The sequence below is a fragment of the Dermacentor variabilis genome, chromosome 2 (assembly GCF_050947875.1).
Source record: "Dermacentor variabilis isolate Ectoservices chromosome 2, ASM5094787v1, whole genome shotgun sequence".
Taxonomy (NCBI): Eukaryota; Metazoa; Arthropoda; class Arachnida; order Ixodida; family Ixodidae; genus Dermacentor; species Dermacentor variabilis.
This window is the reverse complement of record NC_134569.1, coordinates 48912041-48927692: the sequence shown is the minus strand read 5'-3', so window position 1 is coordinate 48927692 and position 15652 is coordinate 48912041. Positions and strand designations below refer to the sequence as shown.

The 15652-nt window shown below is 49.1% G+C and overlaps 1 protein-coding gene and 1 long non-coding RNA gene across 4 annotated transcripts in view; one reads left to right on the top strand and one right to left on the bottom strand.

The window, feature by feature from the left end:
* LOC142571807 (uncharacterized) overlaps nucleotides 1-15652 on the bottom strand; it is a 99139-nt gene that overhangs the window by 68779 nt on the left and 14708 nt on the right. The gene's annotated exons all lie outside the window — the stretch shown is intronic.
* Nucleotides 11220-15652, top strand: part of LOC142571805 (monocarboxylate transporter 13-like) — a 57936-nt gene continuing 53503 nt past the window's right edge. For all 3 annotated transcript variants that reach the window (XR_012825951.1, XM_075680430.1, XM_075680431.1), the window contains exons 1-2: nucleotides 11220-12069; nucleotides 14062-14855. The gene's annotated coding sequence lies outside the window, so the exon portion shown is untranslated. The remainder of the gene's footprint in view (nucleotides 12070-14061; nucleotides 14856-15652) is intronic.

Sequence of the window (15652 nt, the reverse complement as noted above, 5' to 3'; positions counted from 1 at the left end):
TTCCCCCGGTGTAGGGTAGCCAACCGGACGTTATTCTGGTAAGCCTCCCTGCCTTCTGCTTTTCTCTTTCCCTCCTCCTAGCCCTGGCCCAAGGGCATCAATAAAAACAACTACTCTGCCTCTTGTTAATATACACTCGAGAAACTAAACAAAATGGCAGACAGCGGACACACCTTCCAACTATTTAGGTCGCAAAGGAAGCTTCTATGATGATCATTCTTCTGTAACAGTGAAAAATTCAGCCTTTGATGCATTTTGCTTAATGGGGGAGTGAACTACGACTAAGAATATTTAAATGAGTATCACGTCCAAATTTTATGTGTCCTGCGAGGAAGCTGAAGCACCAACTCATCATATTTAATACGCACCGAAAACTAAAGACGAGCGTCACCGGTGTTGTCTGCGAGATACCGTGTCCAGATTATTGCAAGCTACATTTTCGAAACCGGTAATGACAAGGAAAGATTCAAACACCAGAACATAATCGCCGGCAAAAGTCAATGCCCATCGCATGCCCTGAGCGAGTAAAAAATTGGTCACGCCATTATAAGAAATTCAGTGTCCGTCAGTGTCAAGACAATAATTTGACACCTTGCCCGCTTTTAAAGCAATTGAGCGCCCACTGTATCACGCATACAATAAAAAAAAAAGCGAATGGTCCTTTCTTTAGATACGTTCGCTGTTGTTGCGTGAGTTTCACTGCATATATATATATATATATATATATATATATATATATATATATATATATATATATATATATATATAATATCGCAGTCTCTCTGCATATCGTTCCTTGGGAACAAAACATCCATACCGGTCGCGAGAACGGCAATACATTAGCTTTGTTTTGCGTTGGCAAGTGCGCGCCTTCTACTGTGCGGAAAGCTGCAAACAGTTCTCAGAAAGCCAATCTTCTAGAAAATCAATCGTCTGTATCTGGCTGCAGCCATGTATACTAAACAATGTCTCGGCTGCTGAATGAGCTTGATGGTAAAGCGCCAGAAATTATGTATATATCTCACCGTAGAACCAACCGTCGAGCAGTGGGAGGCCCAGCTGACTAACCCGAGCCCTGAATAGCAGCATCGTCTGGTGAGCGGAGCCAAGCTATTGGCTCAGGCCCACGCCGTCCTGGACTAGGGACGCTACCCTCCTCGAACGATTCCACAGTCAGCTCATTTCTACAAATCAAGCTCATTCCTCCTCCTCTGTAAAACCAACTGTGGGTTGATATCATTGTAAGCGTTCCTAAGGATACCATGTCATGCAATAACGCACACATACGCGCATATATTCACGCATTACATATTTACATATGTGCACGTCTATTGTTTTTTACGACAGTTTTCGTTAAATGTCCATACATTCTTCTTTTATTCATTGCGTCTGATTTTCTGCTGATACCTCTCTAACCGGCCCCGTTGATACTGTCGTTCTTCTTCAGTACTGACGCTTTCGCCTACCTTATTAAGCCCCACAAAATGCCTATCTAATTCTCATTCCTCGGAATGCATGTGGCGCGTACCAGGGTGCCCTGACTTCTTTCTCTTCATTGCGAGCTATATGATGCACTCACTCAATTTCGTAAAACGTGATTGCTTCCATGGCACGTGCTTGCCGCGCAGAGTAAGCGGTAATTGTTTCAACTCTAAATATAAGAGCGGAAGCGATCTAACGATGAACGTCGACACTAATGATCACCAGGGTTGCAATGTGGGCTTGTTGGTAATGCATCTTAAAGGGGAGTACGATAACGCGATTAAAAGATGGGACAAAAGAAGACACATAGGGACACACAGAGCGCTGTGTGTGTCCCTATGTGTCTTCTTTTGTCCCGTCTTTTAATCGCGCTACCGTACTCCCCTTACAGACACTAATGAGTTTAGCAGTGCAGCAATGTAATGACACACCTTACTGACAACACCGAAACGTGTATACAGCCTGGCGCCTCTCTCGCGTTTCCTTTTGCACACGCAGCACCATGTAGTGCCACCGCCGTAAGGACCATGCGTGGCACGGGTTCAATTACGCCGAGTGGCATAGAACATGGTAAGGACAACTCTAGGCCTCTAGTACTTTTAATTGTACGAGTGAATTTACAAAATGAGTTTTTTGTTTGTGATAGATGGGTCCAGTTGATTCTAACTCGAAACCAACCATAAGACATCTTTATTTATTTGTTTAATTTATTGCTAGTGACATCTAATGATCACACGTTGGCCATCGACGGCCAGAAATTTACAAACCCCAAGGGGGTAAGAAAGAGCCAAAGAACGTAACCCCTTTAACAGCGCACGGTCAATGTCCTCCACGACATTCATTTCGGCCCCATTAGTGAGTAATTATGAGCTACTGAACACGAATGGCTCATTGCTGCAACACTTTGGCCGAGGCTGGAGACATTGCGTCAGTGCATTGAGCCGTCTACTCTATGGGGCAACATGTAATTAATATTCAAGCGACCTCAGCAGTTCGTAAATGAAGTGAAGACCTAATCTTTCGTTAATGGTCACCTGCGGTGGAGATTAGGTCGAACATGTCTTTTTTTTTCTCTACAGGGAAAGAAATTTACAAGTGCTGCTGAATTTAACAACGCTGTAATGTTTTTTCTCGATGAATGGACAACCCTGTGCGTGGTGGAAGAAAAAATTATTCCAAAAGCCGATTGAACGTTTACGCAAGGCCACTCATGGGAAGCTCTGCCCGTGATTCATAACGAACTCAATCCGAACTCAGCCATTCTTTATGCGGCTGGTTAATTGCGTGCGGTTCATTGCGTACAACAGGTGCTAAGATCACGAAGCTGAAACACAAAGGGGCGTAACCACGCCTTCTACAAAGGAGTGCGGAGTAATTCAAAAACGAGTCGTAACTTTTCGTAACCGAGAACCATTTCTGATATGTATGGCTATACCCGGTATGTTGGAGGCAAGTGAACATGCTGGCTTTCGGTAAGCGTTACTGCACATTCCGCTGATTTCCCTAATATTAATTTAACGTCATAAAAACATTTTGTGTCGTAAGCAGTGTTGTATAAACCTTCTATATTATGTCATATTTATTGTCAAAAAATTGAGCGCGGTACTATTAGAGTATCGTTCGCGATATTTGAAGTTTTGTACGCCATTTTTAAGCGGACAAGGGTCGTAATTCATTTCGTTCGCAAGATCTGTTGGTCACTGACCGTCAATCTTTGCTGATAATACGTTCAGTATGATGACGGGTTGGCACATGTTCTCACCAGTTGCTGTAGCACAAGAACTTATTTGTGAGTATTTGTGTTGCGTGTGTGTCAATGCATATTCTAATTCATTCCTGTAGACAATATTGAAAGTATAAAATTCTTCCTTTTCATTGACAGCATCGTTCCTGCCGCCGGGAGCCTACCGGTGCAATACGAGGGCGAATCAGCAAGTCTTTGTCCCTATTTTTTATTAGCCAATATAAGGTACATACAGGTAATTACAAATAAAACGTAATATTTTACTGACCTTACACTACTTTTCCACGTAGTCCCAATACCGCGTCAGATATTTGTCCCATCGCAGCACTAAATTTGAGATGCCCCATATGGTAGAATTAGTTAGGCTGACGGTGAGGCCACCGTCGCATTGCTGCCTTGGCTTCATTGTTGCACGTGAATTTTTGCGAGCACAACACCACCATCTCACACTTCCCAAAGCGAGTCACCTTTCCCCATACGTGGTCTGCATTTTCCTGTGGATTTCAATAGGCGTTCCTCCCTTTATCCATAGAAAACGAATCACACTTCGTTACTCGTACGCCGTGCACATGTAAAGCAGAACCGCCATCTTCAACAACTGACAGCAGCGCCATGTCGTGGAGCTACCGGCAGATAACGCCGGGCCGGTCCAACAAAGGTGCACCGCCTGGAATGGATGTTACAGTTACAGCCGTAATTCGGCTAGAAAAAATAGGGGCAAAGAATTTATGATTCGCCCTCGTAGGAACAAGGGCGCTCCATGCATGGTGCGCGCCAATTATCGAACCTCAACGCCTGGAAAGGGGTGCTTGTCCTCAACCTGAAGGCGTCCTTACCTCAATAGGTGCATCTGGGGCACCACATGGGAAATGATCGTATTGGGAGCGGCCCAAACATCCATTTTTCTTTTTCCTTGGGGGGCTCACGATGGTTTCGACGGGAATTCAGGACGCAGACTTCCTTCTCAAACGTATCACCCCCGAAGAAAGCCGAACACCAAGCCGGGGTACGCTTGCGTCAATTTGAACCTGCGGGTGCCCGGCGGTGGTGCGAATGGAGCCCACAACTCCAACAGACGAGACGGGCGCTCTGCAACTAGCCCCATTGTGGCTGCTCTACAACTGGGCCAACTACACCAGCATTGTTGTTCCTGCTGGTGAGCAGAGAGCAGTAGTAGTGCGGCAACAACTGATTAACTCCTAAATTTGACAACTGAACTTGTTAACGAATTACGTTAGTGAACAAGGTGCCATGTGCATGCAAAACTGAAGCTTCTCTGTATTCAAGGCCATATTCTCTTCATAAGATTCCTTGGGCACTGCCACTCTCCATGTATTTTGCGCTCAAACTCCGCCACGGGATACACTGATGTTCTGCATAGCTTTCTCTCGCAGTGCGAAGATGATGACGATGGTGATGATGACGATGATAACCTTGATGTGTTTGGCGCGTACCCACTCACGGGGAGTAGCCAAGAGTCAGGGAAATTTTACTTATGTGTTTAGGTTATAAATTTAAAAACCTACAATTTTGATGAGTAAATTAAAGTAAGGAAAGTTCAAAACGATTCAGTAGACAGTCATTCATTTAAGAAGAAGAAAGAAAGTGTGTAATATAACTGAGGCAATAAAGAAACAATGAAATGAATAATTCGGTCAACAATGAAATCGGTTTGATTCAATAATGATTTTTTTTATGGCGATGCATACATTCCTGCGTGAGTGCCCAAGCACAGACGCTCCGAAAGACAGCAGTATCGGAGTGTTCAATGGAAGGCCGAGCTCTCGCGCAGTAATTTCCCACCTCCTTTTCTCAGGAAGGAAGAAGAAGAACGTAAACTTTATTTTGAAATCAATGATTCGAGTCCGGCGTCTCTTTAGTGGGTCTGGGCACCCGCCGCGGACGCGGTTCCGAGACCTTGTCTCGAAGCGGCTTCCTCGGCTCGCTGGACGACCCAGAGTTGTGCTGTCAGGTCAGAGCTGAGCAGTGCGGTCATCCAGCGTGACTGGAGGCTGGCGGTGGAAGAGACGGAGGGGTCGGCACTGCCCGACTTCTTTGTTAAGTCCTGACACTCCCATAACATTTGATTAAGTGTGGCAACCTCGCCACACGATGTGCATCTGTTTGTAGTGTACATGTCTGGATACACGGCGTGCATGAGTCTGGGGTTTCTGTAAGAATCCGTTTGTGATTGTCTGAATTGTACTGCTTTCGTTTTGTTTAACCTAGCGTGAAGGAATGGGTATACGCGTCTTTGTAACTAGTAGTGCGTCGTGATATAGTGGAACCTGGTCATACAATTTTCCCACGCCCAGACGTTTGCAGTAGCCCGCGGGGGCTCTTCCTCCGATGATGCTCGGTGAGTGAGGCCTCGAGCCACGTCAGTCCCGACGTGGGACTAGCCGGGTGCGCGACGAGTTCACGTCCTCGCCGGACCTGCAATAAAGTTATTCACTCACTCACTAACTCGAGCCACGCGGTGAGCCGCTTCAGTGGGGGTGCTCAATCCAGTGTTTGCCGGGATCCATAGCAAATGCCTTCGGTTGTCGAAGTCAGCCTCTCCCTGGTGTATGGGATGTCGCTGGAGTATGTGACACGCCTCTTGCGAGATGCGGCCATTTGCAAAATTGCGAATTGCCGTTTGCGAATCACAGATCATGTATATAGCTTTGGTTTGTGTGAAGGCCAGTGCTATGGCCGCTTCCTCTGCCGGTTCGGTATGTGCCATGTTCACGGTGACGCTCGTGAGGTGGTTGCCTCGGTGGCTAGTGACTGCCGCCACGAAACTCTTCCTGTCTCGATAACGGGCTGCGTCGGTGAAGACCGCCTCCTTGTCGTTGGAGCAACTTTGGTTCATGTGTTGTGCCCCGGCTTTGCGTCTCCCCGCGTGGTGTTGGGGGTACATGTTACGAGGCAATGGGAGTACGTATAGTTGCTCGCATATGGTTCTTGAAATTTCTACTTTGGTGCGCCGTGATACGTGTGGTATGTGATGCCGAGCTTTTCGAGCACGTGTCTGCCAGGGCGGGTCTTGGATAGGCGCTCTAGTTGGGACACTTGTTACGCTTCCACGTATTCCTCGACGGTATTGTGTAAGTCTAGTTCTAAGAGCTTGGTGGTGCTGACTCCGGGCGCAAGACCCAGCGCACATTTGTATGCCTTGCGTATAAGGGCGTTAAGCTTGTTTCTTTTCGCAACCGTCCAGTTGTGAAACGCTGCCGCATACTTTATTTGAGAAATGACGAAGGCTTGTATGAGTCGTATGACGCTGCTGTCACGCTTTCCAGCGTGTTTGTTGGTAATGCGACGAATGAGCTGAATCGTGATGGTGGGCTTTGCCGTTATCTTGCGAAGTGCTTCGCCATTGCCGTCCTTGTATTCCATCGTCATTCCTACTACCCGGATCTTCTCTACCATCGGGATAGGTAGGTCGTTCGATGCTGTTAATTGGATCTCTTCTTATTCGGGTGGGGTGGGGGGTGGGGGGGGGTGGGGGGGGTGCGTAACCTTTAGGTGGGCGCCCCTTTCTGACTGGTGTATATAGCAGCAGTTCGGATTTTTGGGTCGAGCAGGTGAGTCCCGTGCCCACGAGGTAGATTTTCGCGCATTGGATTGCCCGCTGTAAACGTTGCTCGATCGCTCTGTCGCTGCCCGTTGTCGTCCAGATCGTAATATCATCCGCGTATAGCGTGTGATGCAGTCCTTCGATTTTAAGCAATCTGTCGGGTAACCCCAGCAGGACGAGGTTGAAGAGCATCGGCGAGATTACCGAGTCCTGAGGGGTGCCCTAGCTCGCGATGTTGATTTGATCTGACTCTAGTTGTCCCACTCGCATGCGAGTGGTTCTTCCCGTGAGGAAGTCTCGGACGTAGATGTACGTTCGCAGTCTGAGGTTTAGCTTGCCTATTCGTCGCAATATGACATCGTGGAGAACGTTATCGATGGCCTTCTTCATGTATAGCCCGAGGATGGCTCTAGTCGAGGCCCCGGATTGTCTATGATTTGATGTTATAGTTGCAGAAGGGCGTCTTGCGTGGAGTGATGTCTTCTGAACCCAATCACGGTGTGTGGAAATAATTCGTTGTCCTCGAGGTAATCCGTGAGTCTATTGAGAAACGCGTGTTCCATCAACTTGCCCACGGAGGACGTGAAGGACATGGGGCGCAGGTTCTTCAGCTGTAATTTCTTGCCGGGTTTCGGTATCAGTATGACATTTGCTTCTTTCCATTGCTGTGGTAGCTTTCCGTGCGCCCAACACTCCTCAATGTATTTTGTGAGTTTCTCCATCGATCCGTAATCGAGATTGCGTAGTGCCCTATTGGATATTCGATCGAGGCCAGGGGCCGACTTGGTGTTGAGTTTGTCGAAGGCCGCCTGGATTTCGGCAACGGAGAATTTCGCGTCTAGGGTGGCGTTGCTTTCTCCCGAGTAGTCCGGATATATGTGCGGTGGAGTTTGGGATATCTAAAGGCGTTCCGCATACCGTAGAAATTGTTGTTCCGTTCCCCCGTAAGCGTGTATGATTTTGTATATGCCTTGCATGTGTGTGGTCTTGGTGTTGGCGGGATCAGTCAGGTACCGCAGTATCTGCCACGTGCAACGCGTGGTGAGTTGAACGTCCATTTCCGCGCATTTCTCTTCCCATTGTTGTTGTTGCAGGTTAAGCGTGTGCTTTTCTATTTCTTTGTTGAGGTGCGCTATCCGTTTACGCAGTCTTCTATTGTGTCTGTAGTTTCCATCGGTGCTGCAGGTGGGTTTTGGCTTCCCACATGTGCAGCTACCGGGAGTCTATTGTCTCGAGCCCAGCTGTCGACGGGATAGTTTGCGTCACACGCTCGATGTCCCACCGCATTTGGTCGGTCCATTATTCTATGTCTTTGATGTCTTCCACCTGTTGCTTGTCACGATGTTTGAGTAGCTGATTCCAGTTGGTGGTCTTCATTTGACGACCGGCAATGTGTTCCTGCGGGCTGTCTTCTGCTTCTATGAAAATAATGTACTGATCGCTTCCCAAGTCTTGCATGATGTTTGCCCAAGTGACTTTGCGTGTGTTGGATGTAAAAGTAAGGTCCGGCGTCGTGTCAATGCTGACGCTGTTGCCCTGCCTTGTTGGTGCCTCCGGTCGGTGACCAGCTCGAGTCCGACGTGTTGCGCCATTGCCCATAGATGCGTGGCTTTGGGGTGATCGTGCTTGTAACCCCACGCAGTGTGTACCGCGTTAAGGTACCCCCCTCCCCCTCCTCTGAACAACTGTTGCCCCTTGGCGATGTCGAGTGCGTTTGAAGAGGACATGGAAGCGGTGCTGGCGGCATCTGGTACTGCTGTAGACATTGAGTACGAAGATGCTGTTGCGCGTCTTGCGTGGTGGAATTAGTTCTACGAGCACGTTTTCAATGTCTCTTATTTTGGTGTCGTGTTCGATGGCTGTGTGCGCTCGCTTCACCAGCGGGATGACGTTTGGTTTCTCCGCCTTGCCTATGATAGACTGGTAGCCTGCGAATTTGACGGGACCGTTCGTTTCTTGCAATATGATGACGTTTGGGCATTCGGAGATCGTTTTCAGGTATTGTTGTAAGTGCGCTAGTTTGTTTTGATAACTTCTGCAGTTCCACTGCCATATCGTGTGTTTTTGTTTCGATGGGTGTCGGGCCATGTTTATATTACAAAGACGGCGCCGAATAAAACAACACACGAAGGAGGGGGACACGAGACAGCACGTAGGCGCGTGTGTCTCGTGTCCCCCTTCTTCGTGTGTTGTTTTATTCGGCGCCGTCTTTGTAATCATGCTTAACCAACTAGCCCGCCAACACATGCTCATGTTTATATGTTGTTACATGTGTTGCGCCGCTGCCCTATACGACGGTACGATCGTGATGTTCGCGGCTTCTAATCTGGACAGTCTGAGGTGAACGCTCTCCAAGCTCCGCTGGATGGTACGCGTGATGGACGCGATGATAGTTTCCACGAGATTGCTTAAGCAAGCATCGAGTGCATCTATTCGCGCGTCGCGTATCGCTGCGCGTGCTCTTTAGTCGCGTAGCCTCTGCAAGGGTTGGAGTGGGTCTCCGTTTAGTATCTGGGAATTCGACCTCGTCGTCCTCTATGGGTTCCTCTTCTGTTCCCTGCGTGGCCTGTGTTGCCTCTGTGGGAGTCGGTCTGCGTTTAATGTCGGGGCATACGACCTTGTCATCTTCTATGGGTTCTTCTTGAGCTTCCTGCATGGCCTCTGTATTGGTACCGCTTTTCACGGCATGCTGGAGTTGTTGTATGAGGTCGTCTCTTGCGCGAATCTGTGTCTGCATGTGTTCTATTTGCTACTGCAGCGCTCGTATCGCCTGTGTTAATTTATTTATCTCCGTCTCTGTCTTAGCGGGTGTGTTTTCGCCAGCCTTCGCGGTTGGTGCTCGTTTTCCCCTGACCGCATCTGCCCAGCTCACCTTCTCGGGGGTCTCGGTGTCTCTCGTTAGGGTGCTTCTGGGAGTGCGGCTGCGAGACCGGCGTTGCTGCTGCTGCTGCTGCGAGAGGTCTGGGGTGCGGCTCCGGGACCGGGAGCAGCCTCGGCTGCGGGTCCTGGATCTCGAGCGAGGCTTGCCGGTGGGGCTGGTGGCTTTGGCGGCCGCCTCCGCCTCCTCGGCGGCCCTGTGTCGTTCCCATTGCCTCTTTATCGCAACGTAGGGGGTCTTGTATCTTGCGCGGCAGTTGCGATCCGCCGTCATGTGTGTTCCCCCGCACAGCTTGCAGCGGGGGTAGCACTGGGCGTCGGGGCCTGGGTTAAGGGCGTCACAACCACGGCACACTTTGTCCTGAGGATAAGGGCACACGTCCCTGCGGTGACCGAGTCTCCCGCAGCAGTGACACATGTCGATTTGCTTGCGATACAGGGCGCAGCGAAGGAGGGCGCCGCCGTACCTGACGTAGGAGGGCACTCGCGATCCTTCAAAGGCCACTGTGGTCGTCTTGGTGTTACTGAGTCTTCTGGCTGCCAAGGCGTGGGGGTTGCGTGCTTGAACGATGCTGGTGTGAATAGACTTGGCGCCCTCCTCCAACGGGATTCCCCTGATGATTCCCTTCACTGTGTAATCGGGGGCTGTCTCGTAGGCACTTACCTCATGGCGGCGATCACTAATGGTGATGGCTTCTAATTGTCTGTACTTAGCGGCGTGAGTAGCATGGGGTGTACTCACGACTATGATGTTTTGGCGTTTGTTGAAGCACACCGTGTCCTTCCCTGCTTCTTGCGCCGGTACGTTGGCCGCCCGGTAAATGGCCGATGCGAGGCAGACGGTTCCGGTGGTGGCAACGTCAAGGCCTCCTTTTGGTCGTATCACGATCTTGAAATCACTTCGTGGAACATTATGATGTTCCTGATGACTTCCCGCTTGACGTTACACTGTCGGTCGCCATTCGCTCCCTCGTAGGTGCGGGAGTGAACTCCGTTCTGGATGTTGCTTTGCGTGGTTTCGCGGTTAAATTGGGTCTTGCATCTCATGGTGCACCAACCATTCCCCTCGAGAAACTCTTCGGGGGAGATGTCCTCCCCGTTCTCTTGGACTTGAATTATTGCTTGGGCGAAGTGAGCGCCCGCGTGAGCGAAGGGGCTCGCGCGTCCCCTCGGGTGGCTGGTGAAGCCTAGCTTGCGGACTACTCCGGTGAGGGTTAGCGTGGAGCCGGTCAAAATCCTTTGTAATTGGGAAAGAAGTCGTTTCCCACCTTGAATATGGTGCCAGTAGAATCTTGGCGACTTCCTGCATAGGCTGGTGTTAAATTCATTGCGTGAATGACCGATAATCACAGCGAAATCCTTCTTGAAGAACGGAGCCGACGTGAGATGCGTCCGCTCCCTTCGGCGACTTCTACTCTTCGTAGGAAGGAGAAACGCCGGCATTTTAGTAAATAGTGTTCAATAATTCCTAATGGGTTGCAAGAATGGCACAAAGGGGACATTGTCAGACCAGATCAGCGCATGTATAAATTTAGGGGGGGGGGGGGGGGGACTCGACAACGAAGTCTCGCTAATGTCACTTCCGTCTGTCTGGTTTTGCAAAACTTTCTGTTCCAAGGAAATTGTAAGTGGTGTAGTTCCGAGGATGATGTTAGATTTGGGTTAATGTTAAAAGGATATATCTTCTAAACCTGACAGACGTGACAAAACCCGTCGTTGGAAGAAGGGCAAGCACAGGGCCGCCGATAGAAGCCTTAACCAGCTGTCTGCCGCTTCATTCTTAAATATGCCTTTGTGCCCAGGTACCCATATTAATCGTAAACTCGCAAATTACTTGGAACCAGTCAGTACAAAGCTTTAATATATGCGACTCGACGGGACCAGTAAGCGAGGTGCACAGCTTTAAGGAGTCTGTGATTACCGCGGTTATCCTAGAAGCTTGTAGCTTACGCAAAGCTAGGACAACAGCTATAGCAATTCCGCTACGGACATTGGAGTGAAGTCGGGAAGCCGAACAGAACAATACCAATCCAATGATGACGAAAAAATTCCAACTCCGGCCTTTTCCTCACTCTGCGAAGCATCTGTTGCTATAATTACGTTTGTGTGGAGCTGATTCAAGTGATCCTGGAGTAAGCCGCTAAAAATATGTGAAGCAAGCTGCTTTGCATTGTTTGGGTATATGTCATCATAAGTAATAACCAATTAATTTCGGATACTGTTTACCGTGATTAAATCATTTATATGTACATCTAACGGACTCAACAAGGATTGTGTCATAATCACTTGTGGCGTGTGAAACCGAGGCCATGAGACTCCGAAAAATTGGGCTGGTTGATTGATGAAGATTGACTGGGACCTTCTTAGTGGGGATTCATAGAGCCTTATGAATGTTTGAACGGTGAGTATTTTAAATCTCATTTCAAGGGAAGGTATTCGTGATTCCTTGTAGAGCCCAACGTTTGCTACAAACTTTGGTAGCCCCAGACATAAGCGAAGCGCTTCCCGTTCCAGAAGAACTAGAGGACGTAGCTTATAAGCAGGGGTGCCGAAGAATAACACATAGCCGAACTCTAGTATATGTCGGATATACATGCGGCAAATCATTATGAGTGTGTCTCTGCGGATGAGCCATCAATTATTGCTTATCCTTCTTAATATCCCCATTGCACGAGAAGCTTTTGAAGTTGTATGTTCAATATGATGACGCCGGTTAAGCAGTCCACGTTACGAAGCATTCACGTAATCCAATATTCTGGATCCTCTTTATTCATATAGGGTACTGCACACTATTGTATGCCTTAGAAATGTCTAGTGTAACTAGAGCTGCATGTTGTGTTTGGTAACGAGCTAACTGAATTCGGCTCTCTAGGTCGATCGTCTCGCCCGTGCGATCAGGCTTAAACGAGGCGTTTTCCTTGTTTGCGCATGGGTTCATTTTTTTTCTTTCGCTTTCTCTTATCTTTCTATTCCATACTCCCCTTTCCCCCATGTAGGGTAGACAACCGGGCCTTTCTGCGGTGAACGTCGCTACTTTCCTCTCTTCATACTCTCACTCTCGAAAAATAGTATGTGAAATGCTAAAGCATCAGTTATTTCAAAAGGATATCTTGAAACTGGTGTTAATGTTAAAATACCTTGATAATAGCACTTCTCATTGCTTCTTTTCTGATGATATTGAGTTGACAGCAAGTAGTCACGGCCTCTTTATTCAGGACATTACTTCTGCACAAATATTTCGATGCCAGTATGAACTATCGAACGAATACTTTTGCGCCTTCGCTGCTGAAATGACCATTTTGACACTCATGGTGCGCAGCGCGCGTTCCAATTTTGGTCGTAAATTAGAGGATTCAGTCTTCGTCTAGTGCAGAGGTGATGGCTCAGTGGTTGCAGTTAAATTATAAGCTTTCACGTGTCGAATCTACCATAAGATTATGAGGCACGCCGCAGTACAAGACCCCGAATTCATTTTCCCCGCCTGAGGTTCTTTACCGTGCTCTTAAATATAAGTACACGACCGTATTTTTTTTTTCATTTCAACCCCGTCTAAACGCAGCCGACACGGCCGTGATCGAATCCGCGACCTCGTGCTCAGCAGTGCAACGATATCGCCACTGGCTACCACGGCGGGTATGGCTTAGTGGTCAGAGCGTCGCGTGTTCTCAGAAGTATACCGTGCAAGTCGTGACTGGTAAAGGCTGAGCAAACACCGCCGATATCTCTCGGAGCAATCGGCGAAGCTTGAGGGCTACGGCGTTTCGAGTTCCAGCGCAGCCTGTCTGAGAAAGAAGATATCGGGAAGTAGATAAAATAGACGCGGGTGTGCCTTCTCCGAAGAAGTCACGTTCCACGAACGGATTTTAGCAATAGCTTATGTTTATTTCTTTGTCGTGGACAATGAAGTATTAAATACAAGAGTGAAAAAAGTTGAACTACAAGTTAACTGACTGGTCGCGAAAGTGCAATAGCCGTACACAACGCTCTCGTAGTCATGACAAAATAAACCATTCCAGATGACGCCCGCACACGACAGCCAGGTCCTTAGCGAGATGGGACAGACCGTGTATATGCTTCCCTGGCATGAGTTGTGCCCAAACACACCGAAGGAGACGCTCAATTATATCGTTGTACAGTTTTTGATTTCACCCGTGATGCAACGTTATTCGAATGATTACGTCACACAGGCAAAGTGGTCGAAGACGCAGTAAGTGTTATTCATCGCGAGCTTCATCACTCGACACGTTACTAGGCGCGAACTAATTAACGACTTGGCATACCCTCTCAGTGTCTGTTTAGTTGTATTAATTATTGCATCAGACGACGACACTGATCAACAGCGCTACAGCAGGCAATAGTTTGTTGTTGTATTTTTTTTCCCCACAAACAACAGCCTCGAACCCGGAAGACCTTTCCGAATCTCTCTGGAGTGCAAGAAGCGAGATAGGAATGGCAGGCTGCGAACTAGAAAAGCAAACAAGAAGCTAGCTGCTGCGCAGAGCGTGAAGAAACGCATGCCCACCAAGCTCATGCTCGTTCAGTTCCCCGGCGAAGGTTTTGACGCACCAGGCCTGGTCACTGTGTAGTGTACGACCGCCGGCCGCTCTCGCTCGGCGCAAATCGCAATTTTGTTGACCGCGCGCGCGTTGTTAACAACGCCCTGCGCTCTTGATAGCGCGCGCGCCCCCGAAACCAGACACCGACGGCACCAACTCGAAGCCGCAGCTGCTCGCTGGCTGTTTGAGCCGGATCGGCCTGAGTGGGACCCCACGCAGAGCATAGCGTGGCCGGCTTTGCCTGACCGTGGCTCTACTTGGGCCGCTGCTCGCACCCGCCTTTTATGTTTGAGCCGAACTCTTTCGTACATTGCACGCCGCACGAAGACTGCTCGTGTAGCGCAGTAGTTATGTCTGCTTGACTGTGAAGTGCTGTTTACAGGCATCTGTAAACTCTTCGAGCCGTCTCGTTGCCTTCGAAAGGTGGTGCGTCAGTGCCGATTCTGTGCGAGCGACTGTGCTTCTCCGAGGGTGGTGTTGCGCCTGCGGCCAAGTACGCAACGAGTGTTGTCGCGCGCTCCGGGAGGACGCCACGCCTTGTGAACCTGGCGTCGCGGCTTCCTGACGTTATCGCCCTGGTCTTCGGTTCATCGTAGTCGTGGCAGCACCTGGAACCTTACCGCAATTCAAAGTAAGGGTTGACGGCTGTTGTGAAAGGGACGCCATCGTGCCGCTTTATTTCGTCGCGTTTTTTTTTATGAAGTAGCATTCTTAAACCGAACCATGCAGTCAACATTCATAGCACTGCTGCCAGTATCACATGGCCCATTCGGTGCCTAGTCTTTGCGTTATAGTACTATCCCGTGCTATGCGACACCGTGCTGCTATCGGTTTATCGGTTTGTAGTGAACGGATTGGGAGCTCTCCGCTCGTAAGTCCGGGCCTCGAAAGGAGTGTATCGCCATAATTTGGCCCGATCGTTACACAAGTACGGTCTAGCGTGAGTTGAAGGTAATCGCGCGAGCGTTGACCAAGAACATCGTCACGGCCCAGAATCCTCTTTCGAGGTGGGGGAGGTATCAGGCCAGCTTCCCCCACTCTTTTTGCTGTTCCTTAAGCTGGGGTCACTCCCGTCTGAGGAAGGCATTTTTACAGCGGAGCTGTCTTAGGCTAGCCTCCAGCGTTTCGTGATGTGCGTAGACAAAAGCGATGGCGGCGTCTGTAGAGCTAAAATAGCTTGAGCATAGGGCAAAATTGTATCAGAGTGTGTGTCCCAGCTGTGTTTGAAGCCAAATGTGTCAAAATGGGTGATGGAGGATCGGTGACGGTTTGATGCGTTGCGATCTACGCAAACGACGACAGCGCGGCTGTTGCATCCTATGCCTTACCGACGATGGGCACAAGCCTTGCCGTGGAATGTGTCGACGCGTACGCCGTATGGACTGGGAACGGAATCGCTGTTGCCACGCGTATACGTTCAGCCCTGAA